At 40.8% G+C, this 22898-nt stretch overlaps 1 long non-coding RNA gene across 2 annotated transcripts in view; it reads left to right on the top strand.

Annotated features, from left to right (window-relative positions):
• Window positions 1-477: 477 nt before the first annotated feature.
• The window catches only part of LOC109497358, a 42117-nt gene continuing 19696 nt past the window's right edge, over window positions 478-22898 (top strand). For both annotated transcript variants that reach the window (XR_006594042.1, XR_006594041.1), the window contains exon 1: window positions 478-1433. This is a non-coding gene — a long non-coding RNA (uncharacterized LOC109497358). The remainder of the gene's footprint in view (window positions 1434-22898) is intronic.

Raw genomic sequence — 22898 nt, 5'->3', positions numbered from 1 at the left:
CTTTTTTTGAGAGACCCTGAGCTGGGGAGGGGGGAGAGAGCTGGAAACACTGAATCTGAGGCAGGCTCCAGGCTCTGAGCTGTCAGGACAGAACCTGACATGGGTCTCAAACTCAGGGACTGCAAGATCATGACCTGAGTGGAAATTGGATGCTTAACCGACTAAGCCACCCAAGCGCCCAGGAATGATAGTTTATTAGCAAAGAAGGAGAAATTAGAGATAGTGTAAAGGATGTCTATTTTTAATTGAAATATTGTTCACACATTTGTTGTATTAGTTTTAGGCATACGTTGTAGTCATTCCATATGTCTATAAATTATGTTGTACTTAAGTACAAGTGTAGCTATCCTGTGAAAGCATGCAACAGTATTATTACAGGATTGACTCTAATCTATTGGCTGTCCCTTGTATCCCTAGGACTCATTCATTCCATAGCTGGAAGCCGGTATCTCTCTCTCAAAGGTGTCAATTCTTTATCTAACCTAAATACTTTGGTGGTAAACACAATTACCTCTTGTTCAGCATGTGTAAATTGGCAGTCCATTTTTCTGTGAACATTGCTTACAAATGTTCTGTGAACATTGCATTATAAATGATGTCATTACATTAATAAATTCGGTTTCATTCTTCACTCACAAGAGAGGAGGAGGAAAAGATTTCTTTGTGTCCCAGGCTCTGTCACTAAGACCCTTCCCAGTGTGGATAGCAGGCTGAGTTGCTCAGAGCACCTTCAGTCCCTCAGCTGAGCGACCAGGGTCTTCAACATTGCGGGAATTCCCATGATGGCCAGCAGAGAGAGCTCGAGCACCACAGACCCGGAGGGGAGGGTTCCTCTGCCTGGGCAGTGAAGGCCAGCAGAGGACGCACCATCAGCTTTTCTGATCCAGGGCACCTCAGAGCAGGAAGGGCTTCTGTTGCTCCCAGAGGACTCAGGGCCTCTGCTGCTGCCTCAGGACAGAGAACAGAGCTGAGTTACCAGCAGGTTCTGCCGCCCGCCCCAGGGGAGACCTTGGGAGATTTGCAGGAACTTGGCATCTCCTGAGTCGCCAGAGAGAAGCTGCCTTGTTGTACTGGATGCTGAGGAGGGGGCACTGGGTGGCTTCCCTGGGCAAGCTGATTGCTGAGCTGCACGGCACTTGCATTCTCTGGGTTCTTCCCGTGTTTCATTCCTCCCCTTCCCAGACAATATTTGAACAAGACGTATTTTACTCAAGGTCTCATGGGTTGCGGGGTCCCACGACATCACCTCATAGATGCAGTGGATGGTTTGTTCCCGATTCAGGCTTGTTTCCAGGAAGAAACCCTGACAGAAATTCAGAAGAATGGGAGCTGCATTCTGTTAGGACGTGAATACATGAAATGCGTGTCTCAGGACCTTCTAGAAGAATGAGCTGGGACCCACTTTCCAAGTCCTGCTGGAACCAGAGACCGAGGTAAGGGCACAAACTGTCCCCCACATCATACATACTTTTTAAAAACTTTAATGGTTATTTTTCCAACCTAGTGAAGTGACTGAAAACTACAGAAAAACCTGGTAGGTAGCTGTCATTAACCTTATGTTAACTTTTAAATTCCAGTGAGTAAAGATACAGTGTAATATTAGTTTCAGGTGTCCAATATAGAGCAACACTTCCACACGTCACCCGGTGCTCATCCCAGGTGCACTTCTTAATCCCCACCAGCTGTTTCACCCATTCCCCCACCTCACTGTGGAAGCCCTCAGTTTGTTTCCTAGTTAACAGTCTGTTTGTCACTGTGTCCTTCCCTACCCCCTTTGTTTTGTTTTACTTCCATGTGTTAGTGAAATCATCTGGTATTTGTCTTTCTCTGACAGGCTTATTTCACCCGGCATAACATTCTCTTGCTCCATCCACCTCGTGGCAAATGACAAGATTTTATGTTTTTATGGCTAAATAATATTACATTCCATATGCTACATCTCAACTTATTCATCAGTTGATGGATGCTTGGGCAGTTTCCGTAATTTGGCTGTTGTAGAAAATGCTGCTGTAAATATCATGGTGCATGTATCCCTTTGAAGAATTATTTTTGTATTCTTTGTGGAAATACCTCTTAGTGAAATTGCTGGATCGTAAGGTAGTTGTATTTCCAGTTTTTTTTTTTTTTTGACGAATCTCCATGATGTTTTCCAGAGTGGCTGCACCAGTTTGCATTCCTACCCACAGTGCAAGAGGGTTCCTCTTTCCCCACATCCTTGGCAACACCTGCTGTTTCACCCTTCATTGATTTTAGTCATTCTGACAGATGTGATGTGTTATCTCACTGTACTTTTGAATTGTATTTTCCTGAAGATCAGTATTGTTGAGCATCTTTTCATGTGTCTCTTGGCCATGTGTATGTCTTCTTTGGGAAAATTCATGTCTTCTGCCCATTTTCAATCTGATTTCTCCTTTTTTGGGTGCTGTATAACTTTATATGTTTTGGACATTCACCCTTTATCAGATGTCATTTGCAAATTGTATTCTGTAGGTGTTTTAGTTTTGTTGATTATTTCCTTGATGACAGAAGCTTTTTATTTTTACGAAGTCCCATTATTCTTGCTTGTCTTTCCCTTAACTCAGGAGATATGTCTACAAAGACGTTTGTACAGCCAATGTCAAAAAAGATACTGCCTGTGTTAATTATCCTCTGGGATTTTTATGGTTTCAGGTTTCACACGTAGGTCTTTGTCCATGTTGGATTTATTTTTGTGTCTGTTGTAAGAAAGTGGTCCGTTGTTGGTCTTGTTTTGTTTTGCAGGTTGCTGTCCAGTTTTTCCAAAACCATATGTTGAAGAGACTTTTTTAAGTTTATGTATTTATTTTTGAGACAGAGAGAGCATGCAGAAGAGGGGATGAGAGAAATGGGGAGAGAGAATCCCACACATGCTCTGCACTGCCCTGAGATCATGACCTGAGCTGGATCTACAATCACAAGCTTTGGAGCCCCCCATGTGTCCCAAGACTATCTTTTTTTTTCCCCATTGGATATACTTTCCTGCTTTGTTGAGATTTAATTGAGCCTATAGGTGTGAGTTCATTTCTGGGTTTCCATCCTATTGATCTCTGCATCTGTGTTTTGTTTTTGTTGTTGTTGTTGATGTTGTTTTTTGCCAGTACCACACTGTTCTGTTCAGTATAGCTTTGTAATATAAACTAAAGTCTGGAATTGTGATGCCTCCAGCTTTAGTTTTCTTCTTCAATTTTGTGTTTGGTCGTGGGATTCTCTCTTTCCCTCTTGTCCTGCCCCTCCCTTGCATGTGCTCTCTTTCTCTCACTCTAAAAATAAATAAACTTAAAAAAATTTAGTGGCATGGAATACCCTATTTAGGCAAGACTGCCTCTCTGAGGGGAATGGCAGGGATTTATGAGTTAAATTTCCAGTACTGACTAGGGAATTCTTTGCTGACTGGTTAAAGGTTACATTCCTACAGGAATGAAATGAGGTTTATTGACATGGGTCCTTAATGTAAGTAACTCCATGATGGGCCTGTGATTTTTCTTAGCATTCCAAACCCAAATTTTTACACATACATTTTTTATTAAATGTATAGCCCTAAATAATATTTTAGCCATCTACTACTGGCCCGATGATCATATCCTGTGAAACTGTGACTATCTCCTAATCATAGGTGAAGATCAACTCTGTGACTCTAAGATCTCTATGGCTCTAAGTTACTTTGATCTATGTTACTAAGACTTCTGTGAGTCTAAGTTACTGCTGGCCTTCTGAAGTTTGACCCAGGGACCCCAAGCGAGGTTGCTGAGCCATCACTTAGGCACAGAAGCACCCTTTTCAAGTCACCTCGCCCTAAAGCGTTGTCTTTCCCTCTTGTACTTCTGGCGCTTACCCTTTGGCAAGTCACATATCCTCATGCAAACCTGTCAAAATGGACCAGAGAAAACTGCTTGCCTGTGACTGCCACTTCATGGTCACATCTTTTCCTTCTGAACCCCCTTGAACTCCCTATCATTCTTCCAATCTTTGAATATCTCTTTTTTTTTGGAAATATATGATTCTCTTGTATTCCTGCTAAAAATATGCGTGAAAATATTAAAGCAATGATTCTTTACAATAAGTGAGCCAGTCACAATGATTCATCTGGCCGTGTGTACATTTTTAGTTTTGACAATGTTCAGGCATGAAGTGAAGTATATCCTGTTAATTTTTGAGTATCATTCATTATCTAGGATAACCACCTTTATGGAAAGCCATTCAATGACATGCTTGTTCAAAATCAGAAAAACATTTAATTTACATACCACATAATACAGTGATATATACATACATACGTTATTATCTTAAAATATGTAAAGTGGATGTTTCTTTGAATTGTATATCATGCATTCAGTTTTCTGTACCACAAATGCTATTTTTTAAATTAAACAATAGTAAGAACAACAAGAATAGGTACATGGCCATCACTAGTAACTAATACTAGAACTAGTCATATAATATTATGTGTTGAAAACATAAAACCATGATTACTAATAATCTTTTCATTCATGATGGGGTTCTAGTTTCCAAAAAAATTGGGAAGATATTATTGAGTCTCCACATACATCAGACTGTTTTCTGACTATTGATGTCCTATGAGTTGATACATGATCACAATCAATATCCCGAAGAAATATGGTAGTATTAGCTAAAGTTTATATTTGTATTCAGATTGCTTCGGTTTTATCCTCTTCTGTCCCATACTCATCCCAGGTGGCACATTACAGTCATCCTGTCTCCTTAGGCTCCACTTGGCCATGACAATGTTTAGATTTTTCCATATTTTTCATAATCTGCAAAGTTTTGAGGGTATGTTTGTAGAATGTATTTTGTAGAATGATCCTTGGTTAGATATGTCTAATGTTTGTTCAAATGCTTAGGCCAGAGTTACCATGTTTTGGAGCAGAAGATCCAGAAGCATAAATAACGCCATCCATAATTATCATTTCACATAAAAGTTGTTTACTCTGAAGATTGGGGTCTTTTTTGGTTCCATACAAATTTTAGGACTGTTCTCGTTCTGTGAAAAATGTTGTTGGTATTTTGATGGAAATTGCATTAATTGTGTCCGTTGCTTTGGGAAGTATAGACATTTTCATGAAATTTGTACTTCCAATCCATGAGTATGGAATATCCTTCCATTTCTTTGTGTCATCTTGTATTTCTTTTATCACTGTTTTATACTTTTCAGAGTATAGGTCGCTCACCTCTTTGGTTAGATTTATTCATAGATATTTAATATTTGGTGTACAACGTAAATAAGACTGTTTTCTTAATTTCTCTTTCCACTGCTTCAGTATTGTTGTCTACAAATGCAACAGATTTCTGTACAATGATTTTGTATACTGTGTCCTTGAGGAATTCATTTATCAGTTCTAGCAGTTACTGGGTCGACTCTTCAGGGTTTTCTATATATTGTGTCATGTAATCTGCAAACTGTGAAAGTTTCACTTCTTCCAGATTTGGATTTGTTTTTATTTTATTTATTTAATTTAATTTAATTAATTAATTTAATTTAATTTAATTTAATTTAATTTAATTTAATTTAATTTTATTTTATTTTGTTTTGTTTCATTTGTCTGCTGACTGTGGTTTGGAATTCCAACACTATGTTTATTAAAAGCTGTAAGAGTAAACATCCTTGTCTTCTTCCTGACCTTACAGGAAAAGCTGTCAGATTTTCCCCATTAAGGTTGATTATAACTGCAGGGTTTTCATAGGTACCTTTATTAAGTTGATGTATGTTTTCTGTAAATCTACTTTAGGGGGTTATAATCATGAGTGAATGTTGCACTATGTCAAATGCTCTTTTCTGCATGTATTGAAATGACCATATGGTTTTTTTCTTTTAAAGTTTATTAATCTTGAGGGAGACAGAGAGTAAGCAGGGGAGGGGCAGAGAGAGAGGGAGACACAGAATTCGAAGGAGGCTCTTGGCTCTGAGCTTTCAGCACAGAGTCTGATGCGGGACTTGAACTCATGAATCATGAAGTCATGACCTGAGTTGATGTCAGACTGTTAAAGGATGAGCCACCCAGGTGCCCCAATCATATGGTTCTTATCCTTTCTCCTGTTGATGTATTGTATCACATTGATTGATATGTGAATACTGAACCACCTTTGCAGCTTGGGAATAAATCCCACTTAATTATGGGATATATTTACAGTTGTTATATCTTCTTTTTGGATTGTATCCTTTAATGTTATATAGTGTCCTCCTCTGTCTCTTGTTATGTATTTTTTTAAGTGTATTTTTTTCTGATACAAGTATTGCTACTCCAGCTTTCTTTTGACATTCATTTGTGTAATGTTTCTCTATCCTCTCACTATCATTCTTGAGGTGTAAAGTGGGTCACTTGTAGGTATCTAAATCTGTTTTGTTTTTTTCATCGATTCTTACACCCTATGTCTCTAGATTGGAGCATTCACTCCATTTACCTTCAAAGTAATGATTGATATGTATGTATGTATTGCCATTTTATTGCCTGTTATGGTTTCTAATGATTTTCTCTGATCCTTTCTTGCCTTTCTTTCATGTTTTGCTTATTTTCTTTAGTGATATATTTTGATTTCCTTATCTCTATTCTTAGCATATTTATGACTGGTTTTACTATATGGTTACTGTTAGGTGTTTATATGCCCTCTTCTGCATTTAGCAGTTTGTATTAAGCTGATGGTCATTTACCTTGGAACCCATTATTTTCTCCTCCCTAGGTTTTTGGTAGATGTTATTATATTTCAAATCCATTTCTCTGAGTTCCTTAACTGATTTTTTTTTGCAGAAATATTCATTTTTTACTTGATTTGTGTCTTCTACCTCTATACTGTCACTTTTGGTCTCTCCTTTCCACTCAGAAAATCCCTCTTAATATTTCTTGCAGGACTGGTTTAGTGGTACAAACTCCTTTAGGTTTTGTTTGGGAAAGTCTGTGTCTCCTTCCATTCTGAATGATAGCCTTGTTGGATAGAGTATTCTTGGCTGCTGATTTTTCCATTCAGCACTTTGAATATGTGATGTCACTCGCTTCTGGCTTGCCATGTTTCTGTTCAGAAATCTGTAGCTAGCCTTATGGGTCTTCCCTTCTAAGTGAAGGTCTCTTGTCCTGCTGCTTTTAAGAGTTTTTCTTTCTTGTCACTGTAATTTGCAAGTTTGCTTACAATATGTTTGGATGTTGGCCTGATTTTGTTGATTTTGATGGGAGTTGTCTAGTCTCCCGGATGTGGATGTTTGTTTCCCTCCCCCAATTAGGGACGTTTTCAGCTATTATTTCCTCAAATAAATTTTCTGCCCCAAATTCTCTTCCTTCTGGGAGTCCTCCAATATGAATACTATTATCTTTCCTGTAGTCACTGAGTTCCCTTAGTCTCATCTCACGTTGCACAATTCTGTTCTCTCTCTCTGGTTCAGTGTGATTAATTTCCATTACTCAGTCTTCGAGGTCACTAGTGTGTTCTGCTGCTTCTTCCATCCCTCTGTTCATTCCAGCAAATGTGTTTCTCCTTTATTGTGTCCTCAATGTCTACTGGGTTATTTCTTATCTCTATGTCAGGGGTCTCATTCTTCTACTCATTTCACAACTCCAATGAGTATCCTTATGATCATTGCCTTAAATTCTGTATCAGGTATGTTACTTATATCTCTTTGGCTTAGATCTCTGGCTGTGGCCTTGACTAGGTCTTTCATTGTGGATAAACATCTCTGTGTGTCCATTTTGTCTGTCTCTCTGGCTCTATTTCTCTGTGTTAAGAAAGTCAGCTGTGCCTTCTGGTCTTGAAATTAATGATGGTATGAAAAAGAGGTCTCGGAGTCCTCAGTAGTACACGTCTCCATTTATAGGATCTGGACCTTCAGGAGGATATCGTATGGTATTGCTCACGCCATGCTGTTGAGTCTGGGTTACTTTTCCTTTCAATGCAGGTGTCTGCACTGATTGCGTGCCTGTTGTGTGCTGTGCTTGCTCTCAGTGATGTCAGTGGGACCCAGGCAGGCCAGCTGTGGAGTGGTATGCCTGCTGGGTATCTTGGGAGCAGGGTAGGAGTGTTAGCAAAATTGCACAGGGCTACTAGTCCTATGCCAGATTTCCCAAAGTCCTTTGGTGGCTGGGGACTGTGGACCAGCGGTGGAAGGTAGGGGCTTGAGGATATGCACAGAGCATGTCTGCGCCTGGGGACATGTGGCTGAGTGAAACAGAAGAGGGTGCCTGGTAATGTATAGCTGGGTGAGGTGCAGATGTGCACAGCGTGCTGTGGCAGCTATGCATGCAGCTTGTTGGACAGGGTGCCCTTGTGGTTTTAAGAATGTTTGCCCTGAGACCAGCAGGCATGGTGTGGTAAGTCCTCCAGGGAATCCTTGGGACTGGCGCACTGCTAACGGGTTAGGTAGCAAGGGTCTGTCCAGCTTCACCCTCTGGTGGGTGTTTCTATGCTTATTCTGGGAGGCTGGGGGAGAAGAATGGTACCTGTGAGCTCCCTCGTTGGAGAAGTCCTCCAACACCCTCAACAAACAGCATGAATACATCTGTGTCCTGTTGCCTTGGCATTGTGTAAAATGCCATGTTTATGTTGCCTCTCTACACAGGCAGCGACCTGGCTATCACTCATCCTCCTGGATCACCCAGTGCTGGGTCAGCTGACCTCCAAACCTCCAGGATCTAAACTCAAGGGAATTCAGCCCCTCTGGGTTTTAATGCCCAATGTTATGGAGATTAGTCTTCCCTGTGTGAGCTCCCTGGTGTGAGGGCTGACTTTTCTGCCACTTCTGCAGGTAGCCAGCCTCCACCTTTCTGACCTTCTTAACATTTCTGATGCAGCTTCTGTCTATTTAGGTGTGGAGTTTGTTCTGCCAGTCTTTGGATCGCTCTCTGGTTCATGGACTTGGATGTGGATGTTATGTAGTTGAACACATGGGACAGGGTGAGCTCAGGGTCCTCTTACTCTACTATTATTAAATTTTTAAGTGTCTTCTTTTGGATTTTTGAGACATGCGCAGACAGACTCATATCACCCATGCACTTCAGGATTTGAAAGGAACGTTCCCACATTTGCTTCTAGTATTTTGTGTTTTGAAACTCTCTTTAATGAGGTATAATTTACATATAACAAATAGCCTCAAGTTAAAAGGTATAATTTGATGAGACATGAGGGTACTAGACCATGAGTACAGTACCATGAAATGATATGGTTTCTCCCTAAAGCTTCCATCATGATCCCTTTGTGTCTAACACTAATGATGCTTTTGAAGTAAGGACTACTTTTTCCCCCCACGTTTTCAGATATTGCCTAGGTGTCTGAAAGCCTGCATTGGGGTACCTCCTTTTCCGATAGTCTATATTCCCATAAGTATTGCAGTCGGTCTACCTTTGGAATTTTGCTTCTATTGGATCTCTCTGTATGTTCACATGCTTTTGTTGCATTACTTTAATGATGAGGCCTTTATCATCGCTTTATTTTTCACTAAATGGTATGAGCTGCGGTTCCACTTATGACAGAAAGCACAGGCTTCCTGTGATAGGTATTCAAGAGCAAGGCAGATATCCTGAGCACTTGAGCTGAGAATGTCACTCTGTCTTTTTGCCAGCCCTCTTCCCTTCCCTGCGAGACAAGAATCTCCTTTTGTTCACACAGAATTGTGGGTGAAGTCAGTAGAAAACATTCCCTTCTCTCTATCTCTCAAACTCCCTGTCGCTACCTTCTCCCTTTCCCTTTCTCTGACAATCCCCCAAGCCAACTGCTCCATTCCAGCCATGGTCAGGGTGTCCCCCAGCTGCTGGCCTCTGCGCTGTCCATCCCTCAGTGAGAAATCTGGAGTAGGATTATGCAGCTCACAAGTCTGATCAAGAAATCTGTGATCCTCAGAGCCCTCCTGCACAAGGTTGCTGTCTGTGGAAACCTGGCATCCTGGGTGAGGATCTGACTCCATGTGTGGCCTCCTTACCCATCTCCCACAGTCATTGCTGGTCCCTGATCCTTACCCACCGTTAGAAATCAGCCATATGATAGGGTCAGGTACCTGTCTATCTGACCCCAAGCACCAGGAGTCAGTGAATATTTCTAAAATAAATGAGCACAAGCACGTGATGCATTTAGATATAGGAAGTTACCATCACCCCAGAAAACTCTCTCGGGCTCCTCTGCACAAAGGGTGATCGTGCTACTATCCTCCATCTCCTCAGTTTCTGCTAGTTTGTTACCTGTGTGTACAGGAACCGCACTGTGTGCATTCGATGGGGAGTGAGAGTAGGTCCTCCTAGAAACAGACACTGAAACAGAGACAGAACGGTGAATGGTGTATTAAGGGATACTAAGAAGGACAAAGTGGAGGGTGCAGGGTGTGCAGGGAAAGCTTGCAGGCAGATCTAATACATTTTTAATATATATAAACACCATAGTCTGTCACCTCACACATTCCTCTTCAAATTTCAAAATAGTTGTCATATAAGGCAGTGAGATTTATGAGATTTGGGGTTATTTCCCTATGGTCTTATGTTTTTCTACATGAATTCTGTCTTTTGTAGTTTATCTGTGGCCTCAGATGAACACTTTAGTGTGTGGCTCCATCTGTGAGTCTTTATGTAATGGAATAGGATTGTCTTCAGATCTCAGATGTAGATCTCTGATATACGCATTCTCGTAATTATCTTTCCTTTCTTCATCAGGTATGGCCTGAATTTTATAGAAAAAGTGTGTCTTTGTCTTATTGATTAAAGTGGCGTTTTCCAATCCCTTGGCTGAGATGTTAACAGTCTTAGTTTAATGAACTTCTGTGACCATCTTTTTTTGATGATCATTTGTGTGGAGATAACTGAAACTGTGAGAAGTGTGAGCGGACATTTCACAGACATTTTGCAGATGCATTATGTGTTCCATGTCTTCTTTTTGTTATGTCCTTAGAAACAAATATTACCTCTGTTTCACAGATAACAGCTCAGGCTCTGTGTAGGTCCCCCTGAGAAATGGTATTCTGGCTGAGACAACAGGAACACAGGCAAATCATCGGGAAATATTGTGAGAGAAGTTTAAGGAGATAGATGCAAAGCTGTAGTCAGGGTGATGACAGGGGTCCAGCAGGGGTGGCACCTGGCCATCCCTGAATTATAGGTTGACCGAGGCTGAAGGCCAAAGCAGGCAGTACATTTCTTTACTTCTTTTTAATATTTCTTCTTTTTAAATTTAAGCCCAAGTTAGTTACCTTATAGAGGAATACATTTTCAGGAGTAGAATTTAGTGATCTGTCAAGTATAAAATATACCCAATACTCATCCCAGGTGCCGCCCATAATGCCCATCACCCATTTAGCCCATATCCCTATTCAGTAACCCTCCAGGAACCCTGGGTTTCTTCTCTGTATTTAAGAGTGTCTTATTGTTTGACTCCCTCTCTGTTTGTATGTGACTTTTGCTTTCCTTTCACTACATTCAACAGTTGTATTAAATTCCACAGATGAGAAAAATCATATGATGTGTGTCTTTCTCTGACATATTTTGCTTAGCATAATAAAGTCCGATTCCATCCACGTTGTTGCAAATAGCACGATTTCATTCTTTTTGATCGCCGAGTAATATTCCATTGTATGAACATACCACATCTTCTTTATCCATTCATCTGTCAATGGTAATTTGGGCTCTTTGCATAATTTAGCTATGGTTGATAATGCTGCTATAAACATTGGAGTGCATGTGCCACTTCGAGTCAGCATTACTGTATCCTTTGGATAAATACCTAGTAGTGCAATTCGTGGGTCCTAGTGTAGTTCTCTTTTTAGTGTTTATGACAAATCTCCATACTATTTCCCAGAGTGGCTACACCACTTTGCATTCCCACCAGCATTGCAAAAGCATTCCCTTTCTCTGCATCCTTGCCAACATTTGTCGTTTCCGGAGATGTTAATTTTAGACATTCTGATGGGTGTGAGGGGATATCTCATTGTGGTTTTAATTTGTATTTCAGTGATGACGAGGGAGATTGAGCATCTTTTCATGTGTGACCAATCTGGATGTCATCTTTCTTAAAGTGTCTCTTCATGTCTTTTGCCCATTTCTTCACTGGATTATTTGGTTTTTGGGTGTTGAGTGTGATAATTTTTTATAGACTTTGGATACTAACCCTTTATCTGATATGTCACCTGCAAATATCTTCTTCCATTACATTCAGTTGCCTTTTAGTTTTGCTGATTGTGTCCTCTGCTGTGCAGAAGCTTTTTACCTTGAGGTCCCAATAGTTCATTTTGGTTTTTATTGCCCTTGCTTCGGAGACATGACAAGCAAGAAGTTGCTGTGGCCAGGATCAAGGAGGTAGATTGCCTGTTTTCTCCTCAAGGATTTTGGTGGTCCCTTTCTTACATTTAGATCTTTCATCCATTTTGAGGTGTGTGTGTGTGTGTGTGTGTGTGTGTGTGTGTGTATGGTTTAAGAACATAGTCCAGGTTCATTCTTCTCACTGCCCAGTTTTCACAGTACCATTTGCTGAAGAGACTTTTGTTTTTCCATTGGATATTCTTTCCTGCGTTGTCAAAGATTACTCGGCCATATGTTTGAGGGTCCATTTCTGGGTTCCCTATTCCATTCCATTGATGTCTGTGTCCGTTTTTGTGCCAGTACCATACTGTCTTGATGATTGCGGCTTTCTAATACACCATAAAGTCCAGCATTGTAATGTCTCCAGCTTTGTTTTCTTTTTCAACATGACTTTGGCTCTTTGGGGTCTTTTCTGGCTCCCTACAAATATTAGGGTTGTTTGTTCTAGCTCTGTGAAGAATGCTGGTGTTATTTTGACAGGGATTGCATTGAATGTGTCGATTGCTTTGGGTAGTATTGACATTTTAACAATATTCTTCTAATCCATGAGCATGGAATGTTTTTCCATTTCTTTGTGTTTCTTCAATTTCTTTCATAGACATTGTATGGTTTGTTCCTTTATTTTTTTAATGTTTGTTTATTTTTGAGAGAGAGAGAGAAAGAGAGAGCACATGAGCAAGGGAGGGGCAGAAAGAGAGAGAGAGGGAGACACAGACTCTGAAGCAGACTCTAGGCTCCGAGCTGTCAGCACAGAACCCATTGTGGGACTTGAACCCACAAATGCGGGATCATGACTCGAGCCGAAGTCAGCACTTAACTGACTGAGCCACCCAGGCGCCCCTCTATTGTTTGAAGTGCACTGATCTTTTACCTCTTTGGTTAGGTTTACCCATGGGTATTTTATGGTTTTCAGTGCAGTTGTAAAGTACATCAATCCTTGATTTCTCTCTGCTGACTCATTATTGGTGTATAGAAACGCAAGCAACGTCTGTATATTGATTTTATATCCTGAGACTTTCCTGAATTCCTGTATCAGTCCTAACAGTTTTTCTGTGGAGTATTTTGGATTTCCATGGAAAGTATCATGTCTGCAAAGAGGGAAAGTTTGATCCCTCCTTGCCAACTTGGACACTTTGTATTTCTTTTTGTTGTCTCATTGCTGAGGCTAGGACTTCCAACAGTTTGTGGAATAACAGTGGTGAGAGTGGACATCCCAGTCATGTTCCTGACCTTAGGAGGAAAGCTCCTCCTCAGTTTTTCCTCATTGAAGATGATATTAGCTGTGGGACTTTCGTATCTGGACATACTGATATTGAGGCAAGACCTTTCTATCCCTCCTTTCATGAGTACTTTTTTTTCATCAAGAAAGGATGCTGCATGTTGTCAAATGCTTTTTCTGCATCTAATGAGAGGATCATATGGTTGTTATCCGTTCTTTTATCAACGTGATGTATCGCATCAGTTGATTTGCAGATATTGAATTGGTTGTGCATCCCAGGAATAAATCCAACTCATTGTGGTGAATAATTATTTGTTTGTATTGTTGAATCCAGTTGGCTAATTATTGTTGAGAATTTTTGCATCCAGGTTCATCAGGGAAATTGGTCTGTAGTTTTCCTTTTTAGTGGGGTCTTTGTCCAGTTTGGACTTAAGGCCAAACTGGCCTCATAGAACGAGTTTGGAAGTGTTCCTTCCATTTCTCTGGCCATGACCTTATCTTGTTCTTTGATTTGGGATGCATTCCTCTTGTCTTGGCATTTTGGCTGAGTATTTGCTTTCTCTCTGTTACCAAACTTCATTGTGTTACCCGACTGTGAGTTGAATGGCTTTATGAAAAGGAGGTAATCTAGTGTCCAGGGCCTGATATATCAGGGAGTGTCTATGGTGTGTGTTGCATGCACTGTTTTGTGTTCTGGCTGCACTATCCTTCAGGCCAGTTGTATGGGCAGTGTATGGTCCTTGGCCAGAATATGGTGAGACTTATCTAGGTGCTCAGATCTGCTTGTTAAATGAGACTTGAAACGACTGCCTCTCGAAGTGAAGCCCTGCAGAACTGTCTGGTCAAGAGAGGTGGTGTGGTCATGGGCTTCCACTGGTCTTCTGAAGAAGGGGACACCTCCATTGGGATGGAGGCAAGCCTGATTGACCTAGAAGGCCGGTCTCACCAGAGCACAGGAAGGTGGGGTTGGTGTAAGCAGCTTTGGCAGCCAGTGTGGGGATGACCTTGTTTCCAGCAGATGGCTCTGTGTTTATGCTGTGGGAAAGAGGAGGAAAATGGCACCACCCAGCTTCTCAGCCCTAGCTCCTTTGTCCCCTTGTTGTGAACACTGTTTCTCAGGGATGCTCTCCACGATGAGTGTATAATCTCCCCACTGTGTGCACCAGGCGATGTACAGATCACTGTTTCCATACCATCTGCCTGCAAGTAGTTTGCTGCCTTCTCTCAAGGAGTAGGCCAGCCCTCAGGCCAGGATCCTAGCCAAGCCTGCTAAATTTTGAAACATCCACATTTCCTGGAGGAATGAAATTAGGTTTAGTGACATGGGGCCTTAACGTAAGTAACTGCATGATGGTCCTGTGAGTTTTCTTAACATTCCAAACCCATATTTTTACACATCGATTTTTTTATTAAAAATATAGTCCTAAATATTATTTTAGCCATCTACTGCTGGCCCGATTGTCATATCCTGTAAAACGGTGACCATCTCCTAATCATAGATGAAGATCAACTCTGTGGCTCTAAGATTTTTGTGACTCTAAGTTACATTGATGTATGTTACTAAGATCTTTGTGAGTCTAGGTTACTGCTGGACTTCTGAAATCTTTGACCCAGGGACCCCCAGCCAGGTTGCTGAGCCATCACTTAGGCACAGAAGCAATCTTTCCATGTCACCTCTTCCTAAAGCATTGTCTTTCTCTCTGGTACTTCTGGGTCTTACCCTTTTGCATATCACATTCTATGATGGACATCCCCTCATGAAAATCTGTCAAAATGGACCAGAGAAAGCTGCTTGCCTGTAACTGCCACTTCATGGTCACATCTTTTCCTTCTGAACCCCCTTGAACTCCCTATCATTCTTCCAGACTTTGAATATCTCCTTGATTTGGAAATATTTGATTCTCTTGTTTTCCTGCTAAAAATATGCGTGAAAATATTAAAGCAAGGATTCTTTACAATAAGTGAGCCAGTCACAATGATTCATCTGGCCGTGTGTATATATGTTTTTTTTTTTTTGACAATTTTCAGGCATGATGTGAAGTGCATCCTGTAAAATCTGAGTATCATTCCTTGTCTAGGATAACCACCTTTATAGAAAGCCATTCAATGACATGCTCGTTCAAGATCAGAAAAACATTTAATTTACATACCACATAATATAGTGGTATATACATACGTTGTTATCTTAAAATATGTAAAGTAGATGTTTCTATGGAGTGTATATCATGAATTCAGCTTTCTGTACCATGAATGCTATTATTTAAATTAAATAATAGTAAGAACAAGAATAGGTAAATGGCCATCACTAATAACTAATACTATAACTAGTCATATAATATTATGTGTTGAAAATATAAAACCGTGATTACAAATAATCTTTTCATTCATGGTGAGTTTCTAGTTACCAGAAAAATTGGGAAGATATTGGGTCTCCACATACATCAGACTGTTTTCTGACAATTGATGTCCTATGAGTTGATACATGGTCACAATCAATATCCCGAAGAGATATGGTAGTATTAACTAAAGTTTATATTTGTATTCAGATATCTTCAGTTTTACCCTCTTCTGTCCCAGACTCATCCCAGCTGGCACATTACAATCATCCTGTCTCCTTAGGCTCCACTTGGCCATGACGATTTTTAGATTTTTCATATTTTTCATAATATTCAAGTTTTGAGGGTATGTTTGTAGAATGTATTTTGTAGAATGATCCTTGGTTGGGATGTGTCTAACGTTTGTTCAAATGCTTAGGCCAGAGTTACTGTGTTTTGGAGCAGAAGATCCAGAGGCATAATGCCATCCATAATTTTCACTTCACATAAAGGTTTTCTACTCTAAAGATTGGGGTCTTTTGTGGTTCTGTACAAATTTTAGGACTGTTCTAGTTCTAAGAAAAATGTTGTTGCTATTTTGATGGTGATTGCATTAGTTGTGTCAGTTGCTTTGGGAAGTATAGACATTTTCATGAAATTTGTACTTCCAATCCATGAGTATGGAATATCCTTCCATTTCTTTGTGTCATCTTGTATTTCTTTCATCACTGTTTTATAGTTTTCAGAGTATAGGTCGCTCACCACTTTGGTTAGATTTATTCATAGATACCTTATTATTTGGTGTACAACTGTAAATGGGACTGTTTTCTTAATTTCTTTTTCTACTGCTTCAGTATTGTCTACAAATGCAACAGATTTCTGTACAATGATTTTGTATCCTGTGACATTGCTGAATTAATTATCAGTTCTAGCAGTTATTGGGTGGACTCTTTAGGGTTTTCTACATATAGTGTCATGTAATCTGCAAAGTGTGAACGATTCACTTCTTCCAGATTTGGATTTGTTTTTATTTTATTTTATTTATTTTATTTTATTTTATTTTATTATTTTATTTTACTTTATGTTGTTTTGTTTTGTTTCAATTTGTATTGTTTCATTCGTTGCATTTCATTTCGTTTCATTTCTCTGCTGGCTGTGACTTGGACTTCCAGTGCTATGTTTATTAAAAGTTGTAAGAGTAAACATCCTTGTCTTTTTCCTGACCTTATAGGAAAAGCTCTCAGATTTTCTCCATTAAGGTTGATTATAGCTGTGGGGATTTCATAGAGAATATTTATTACATTGATGTATGTTCCCTGTAAACCTACTTTGGGGGGTTATAATCATGAATGGATTTTGTACTATGTCAAATAATTTTTCTTCATGTATTGAAATGACTGTATGGTTCTTTTTTTTTTTTAACGTTTATTTTGAGAGAGACAGAGCGTGAGCAGGGGAGGGGCAAAAAGAGAGTGGGAGACACAGAATTCGATGGAGGCTCTTGGCTCTGAGCTTTCAGCACAGAGTCCACTGTGGGACTTGAACTTACAAATCATGGGGTCATGACCTGTGCTGATGTCAGACTATTAAAGGATTGAGCCACCTAGGTGCCCTGATTATATGGTTCTTACCTTTCTCCTGTTGATATATTGTATCACATTGATTGATTTGCGAATATTGAACCACGCTTGCAGCTTGGGAATAAATCCCACTTAATTGTGGGATATATTTACAGTTGTTATATCTTATTTTTGGGTTGTACTCTTTACTGTTATATAATGTCCTCCTCTGACTCTTGTTATGTACTATTTTTTAAGTGTATTTTTTCTGATACAGGTATTGCTACTCTAGCTTTTGTTTTTTCATCTATTCTTACATCCTACATCTCTAGATTGGAGCATTAATTGCATTTACCTTCAAAGAAATTGATATGTATGTATGTATTGCCATTTTATTGCCTGTTTTAGTGTGGTTTCTAATGATTTTCTCCGATCCTTTCTTGTCTGTCTTTCATGTTTTCCTTATTTTCTTTACTGATGTATTTTAATGTCTTTATCTTTATTCTTAGCATAGTTGTGACTGGTTTTTGATATATGGTTACTGCTGGGTGTTTATATAACCTCTTCTGCATTTAGCAGTTTCTATTAAGCTGATGGTCATTTACCTTGGAACCCATTATATTCTCCTCCCTAGCTTTTGGAGATGTTATTATGTTTCAAATCCATTTCTCTGAGTTCCTTAACTGATTTTTTAGAGAAATATTCATGTTTTACTTGATTTGTGTCTTTTACCTCTATACTGTCACTTTTGATCTCTCCTTTCCACACAGAGTCCCTCTTAAAATTTCTTGCAGGACTGGTTTAGTGGTACAAAGTCCTTTAGTTTTTGTTTGGGAAAGTCTCTGTCTCCTTCCATTCTGAATGATAGCCTTGCTGGATAGAGTATTCTTGACTGCTGATTTTTCCATTCAATACTTTGAATATGTGATGTCACTCACTTATGGCTTACCAAGTTTCTGTTCAGAAATCTGGTAGCTAGCCTTATAGGTCTTCCCGTCTAAGTGAAGGTCTCTTTGTCTTGCTGCTTTTAAGAGTTTTTCTTTATTGTCACTGTAATATACAAGTTTGCTTACAATACGTCTGGGTGTTGGCCTGATTTTGTTGATTTTGATGTGAATTCTCAGGTCTCCCGGATGTGGATGTTTGTTTCCCTCCCCCAATTAGGGAAGTTTTCACCTATTATTTCCTCAAATAAATTTTCTGCCCCCTTTTCTCTTTCTTCTGGAACTTCTACACAATGAATATTATTATGTTTGCTGTAGTCACTGAGTTCCCTTAGTCTCGTCTCACGTTGCAGAATTCTGTTCTCTCTGTTTGGTTCAGTGTGATTAATTTCCTTTACTCAGTCTTCAAGGTCACTGGTTTGTTCCTCTGCTTCTTCCATCCCTCTGTTCATTCCAGCAAGCATGTTTCTCCTTTATTGTGTCCTCAATGTCTATTGTATTATCTCTTATCTCTAGTCTGGAGTCTCACTCTTCTACTCATTTCGCAACTCTAGTGAGTATCCTTATGATCATTGCTTTCAATTCTGTAACAGGTATGTTACTTATAACTCTTTGGCTTAGATCTCTGGCTGTGGCTTTGACTAGGTCTTTCATTGTGGATAAACATCTCTGTGAGTCCATTTTGTCTGTCTCTCTGGCTCTATTTCTCTGTGTTAAGAAACTCAGCTGTGCCTTCTGCTCTTGAAACTAATAACGTTATGAAGAAGAGGTCCTGGAGACCTCAGGACCTGGACCTTCCATTTATAGGACCTGTCTCCATTTATAGGACCTGGACCTTCAGGAGGACATCGTATGGTATTGCTCACGCCATGCTGTTGTGTCTGGGTTACTTTTTCTTTCAGTGCAGGTGTCTGCACTGATTGCGTGCCTGTTGTGGGCTGTGCTTGCTCTCAGTGGTGTCAGTGGGACCCAGGCAGGTCAGCTGTGGGGTGTTATGCCCACTGGGTAACTTGGGAGCAGGGTAGGAGTGTTAGCAAAATTGCACAGGGATACTAGTCCTATGCCAGATTTCCCGATGTCCTTTGGTGGCTGGGGACTGTGGACCAGCGGTGGAATCTAGGGCTTGAGGATATGCACAGAGCATGTCTACGCCTGGGGACAGGTGGCTGGTTGAGACAGATGAGGGTGCCTGGATATGTATAGCTGGGTGAGGTGCAGATGTGCACAGCGTGCTGTGGCAGCTATGCATGCAGCTTGTTAGACAGGGTGCCCTTGTGGTTTGAAAAATGTTTGCCCTGAGACCAGCCGGCTTGGTGTGGTGAGTCCCCTAGTGAACCCTTGGGGCTGGTGCACTGCTAACAGGTTAGGTAGCAAGGGTCTGTCCAGCCTCACCCTCTGGTGGCTGTTTCTATGCTTATTCTGGGAGGCTGGGGGAGAAGAATGGTGCCTGTGAGCTCCCTCATTGTGGAGAAGTCCTCCAACACACTCAGGAATCAGCATGAATACATCTGTGTCCTGTTGCCTTGGCATTGTGTAAATGCCATGTTTACATTGCCTCTCTACACAGGCAGCGACCTGGCTATCACTCATCCTCCTGGATCACCCAGTGCTGGGTCAGCTGACCTCCAAACTTCCAGGATCTAAACTCAAGGGAATTCAGCCCCTCTGGGTTTTAATGCCCAATGTTATGGAGATTAGTCTTCCCTGTGTGAGCTCCCTGGTGTGAGGGCTCACTTTTTCTGCCTCCTCTGCAGGTAGCCAGCCTCCACCTTTCTGACCTTCCTAACCTTTCTGATGCAGATTCTCTCTATTTAAGTGTGGAGTTTGTTCTTCCAGTCTTTGGATCATTCTCTGGTTCATGGACTTGGATGTGGATGTTATGTAGTTGAAAACATGGGACAGGGTGAGCTCAGGGTCCTCTTACTCTACTATTATTAATTGTTTAAATGTCTTGCTATTTTGGAATTTTGAGACATGGGCAGACAGACTCATATCACCCATGCACTTCAGGGTTAGAAAGGAAATTTCCCACATTTGCTTCTATTATTTTATGTTTTGAAAATCTCTTTAATGAGGTATAATTACATATAACAAATAGCCTCAAGTTAAGGGGTATAATTTGATGAGACTTTAGGGTACAGGACCATGGGTACAGCACCATGAAATCATATGGTTTCCCCCTAAACCTTCCATCACAATCCCTTTGTGTCTAATGCTAGTGTTCCTTTTGAATTAAGGACTACTTTTTCCCCCCCATGTTTTCAGATATTGCCCAGGTGTCTGAAAGCCTGCATTGGGGTGCCTCCTTTTCTGATAGTCTATATTCCCATAAGTATTGCAGTTGGTCTACCTTTGGACTTTTGCTTCTACTGGATCTCTCTGTATGTTCACATACTTTTGTTGCACTACTTTAATGATGAGGTCCTCATCATCACTTTAATTTTGACTAAATGGTATGAGCTGCAGTTCCACTTATCACAGAATGCACAGGCTTCCTGTGATAGGTATTCAAGAGCAAGACAGATATCCTGAGCACTTGAGCTGAGAATGTCACTCTGTCTTTTTGCCAGCCTTCTTCTCTTCCCTGTGAGACAAGAATCTCCTTTTGTTCACACAGAAATGTGGGTGAAGTCAGTAGAGAACATTCCTTTCTCTCCTCTTCCCTTTATCTCTCAAAATCCTTGTTGCTACCTTCTGCCTTTCCCTTCTCTGACTCAATCCCCCAGGCCCACTGTTCCACTCCAGCCATAATCAGGGTGTCCTCCAGCTGCTGGCCTCTGCGCTGTCCATCCCTCAGTGAGAAATCTGGAGTAGGATTATGCAGTTCACAGCACTGATCAAGAAATATGTGATCCTCAGAGCCCTCTTGCACAAGGTTGCTGTCCGTGGAGACATGGCATCCTGGGTGAGGATCTGACTCCATGTGTGGCCTCCTCACTCATCTCTCACAGTCACTGCTTGTCCCTGATCCTTACCCACCATTGGAAATCAGCCATATGCTAGGGTCAGGTACCTGTCTATCTGACCCCAAGCACCAGGAGTCAGTGAATATTTCTACAATACATGAGCACAAGCACCCGATGCATCTAGATATAGGAAGTTACCATCACCCCAGAAAAGTCCCTCGAACCCTCTGCAATAAGGGCGATCTTGCTACTATCCTCCATCACCACAATTTCTGCTAGTTTGCTACCTGTGTGTATAGGAACCGCACTGTGTGCATTCGATGGGGGGGGGGGGGGTGGTGAGAGTAGGTCCTCATTGAAGCAAACACAGAAACAAGGACAGAACAGTGAAAGTAGTATTAAGGGATACTAAGAAAAACAAAGTGGAGAGCACAGGGTGGGCAGAGAAAGCATGCAGGCAGATCTGACACATTTTTAAGATATATAATCACCATACTCTGTCACCTCATACAGTCCTCTTCAAATTTCAAAATCGTTGTCATAGGAGGCAGTGAGATTTATGAGATTTGGTGTTATTTCCCTATGGTCTTACGTTTTCCTACATGCATTCCCTCTTTGGTAGTTAATCTGTGGCCTTAGATGAACACTTTAGTGTGTGGATGCATCTGCAAGTCTATATGTAATGGAATATGATTGTCTTCAGATCTCAGATGTAGAACTCTGATATACACATTCTCGTAATTATCTTTTTCTTTCTTTGTCTGGTAGGGCCTGAATCTTAATAGAATAAGCGTGTCTTTGTCTTATTGTTTAAAGTGGCAACCCCCAATCCCTGGCCTGAGATGTTAACAGTCTTAGTTTAATGAACGTCTGTGACCATCTTTTTTTGATGATCATTTGTGTGGAGATATCTAAATTGAAACTGTGAGAAGTGTGAGTGGACATTTCACAGACATTTTGCAGATGCATTCTGTATTCAATGTCTTCTTTTTGTTATGTCCTTAGAAACAAATATTACCCCTGTTTCACAGATAACACAGCTCAGGCTCTGTGTAGGTCCCCCTGAGAAATGGTATTCTGGCTGAGACAGCAGGAACACAGGCAAATCCTCGGGATATTGTGAGAGAAGTTTAAGGAGATAGATGCGAATCTGTAGTCAGGGTGATGTCAGGGGCCCAGCATGGGTTGCATCTGGCCATCCCTGAATTGTAGGTTGACTGAGGCTGAAGGCCATTGCAGGCACTCAGCTGATCTAGATCCTGTCTTCACTTTTAGTCTCACTGAGGGATATGAACTTAGGTAGACAAGCATTTCCTTAAGACCAAGTTAAATTTCCTGTATATCCAGGGCATTTTTTCACCCATAAATATCCAGAACCTTCAGACAATGCAGGGAGACAACAACCTTTTTAGATGGTCACCTAGGTGCACTTTGACAAATATGACATTTTGGAGAGGAACCCTGCATTGTGCACTGAGAGTGATCCCACATAACAGCTCTGTGTGGAACTCATGCTCTCTGCTCAGGCTGTGGTCAGGAATGGCCTGCAACTGCATCTCACTGACCCCAGGACCCTCCCCTCTGCACCTCCTCAAACTCTGCTTACTGTCCTCAACTTCTCTTCTATTCCTGTGTGATTCAAGTTTCCCCCACTCCTTCACTGGT

This window comes from Felis catus, chromosome A2 (genome assembly GCF_018350175.1).
Source record: "Felis catus isolate Fca126 chromosome A2, F.catus_Fca126_mat1.0, whole genome shotgun sequence".
Classification (NCBI taxonomy): Eukaryota; Metazoa; Chordata; class Mammalia; order Carnivora; family Felidae; genus Felis; species Felis catus.
The sequence above is the reverse complement of the archived record's forward strand: the minus strand, read 5'-3'. Positions and strand labels throughout refer to the sequence as shown.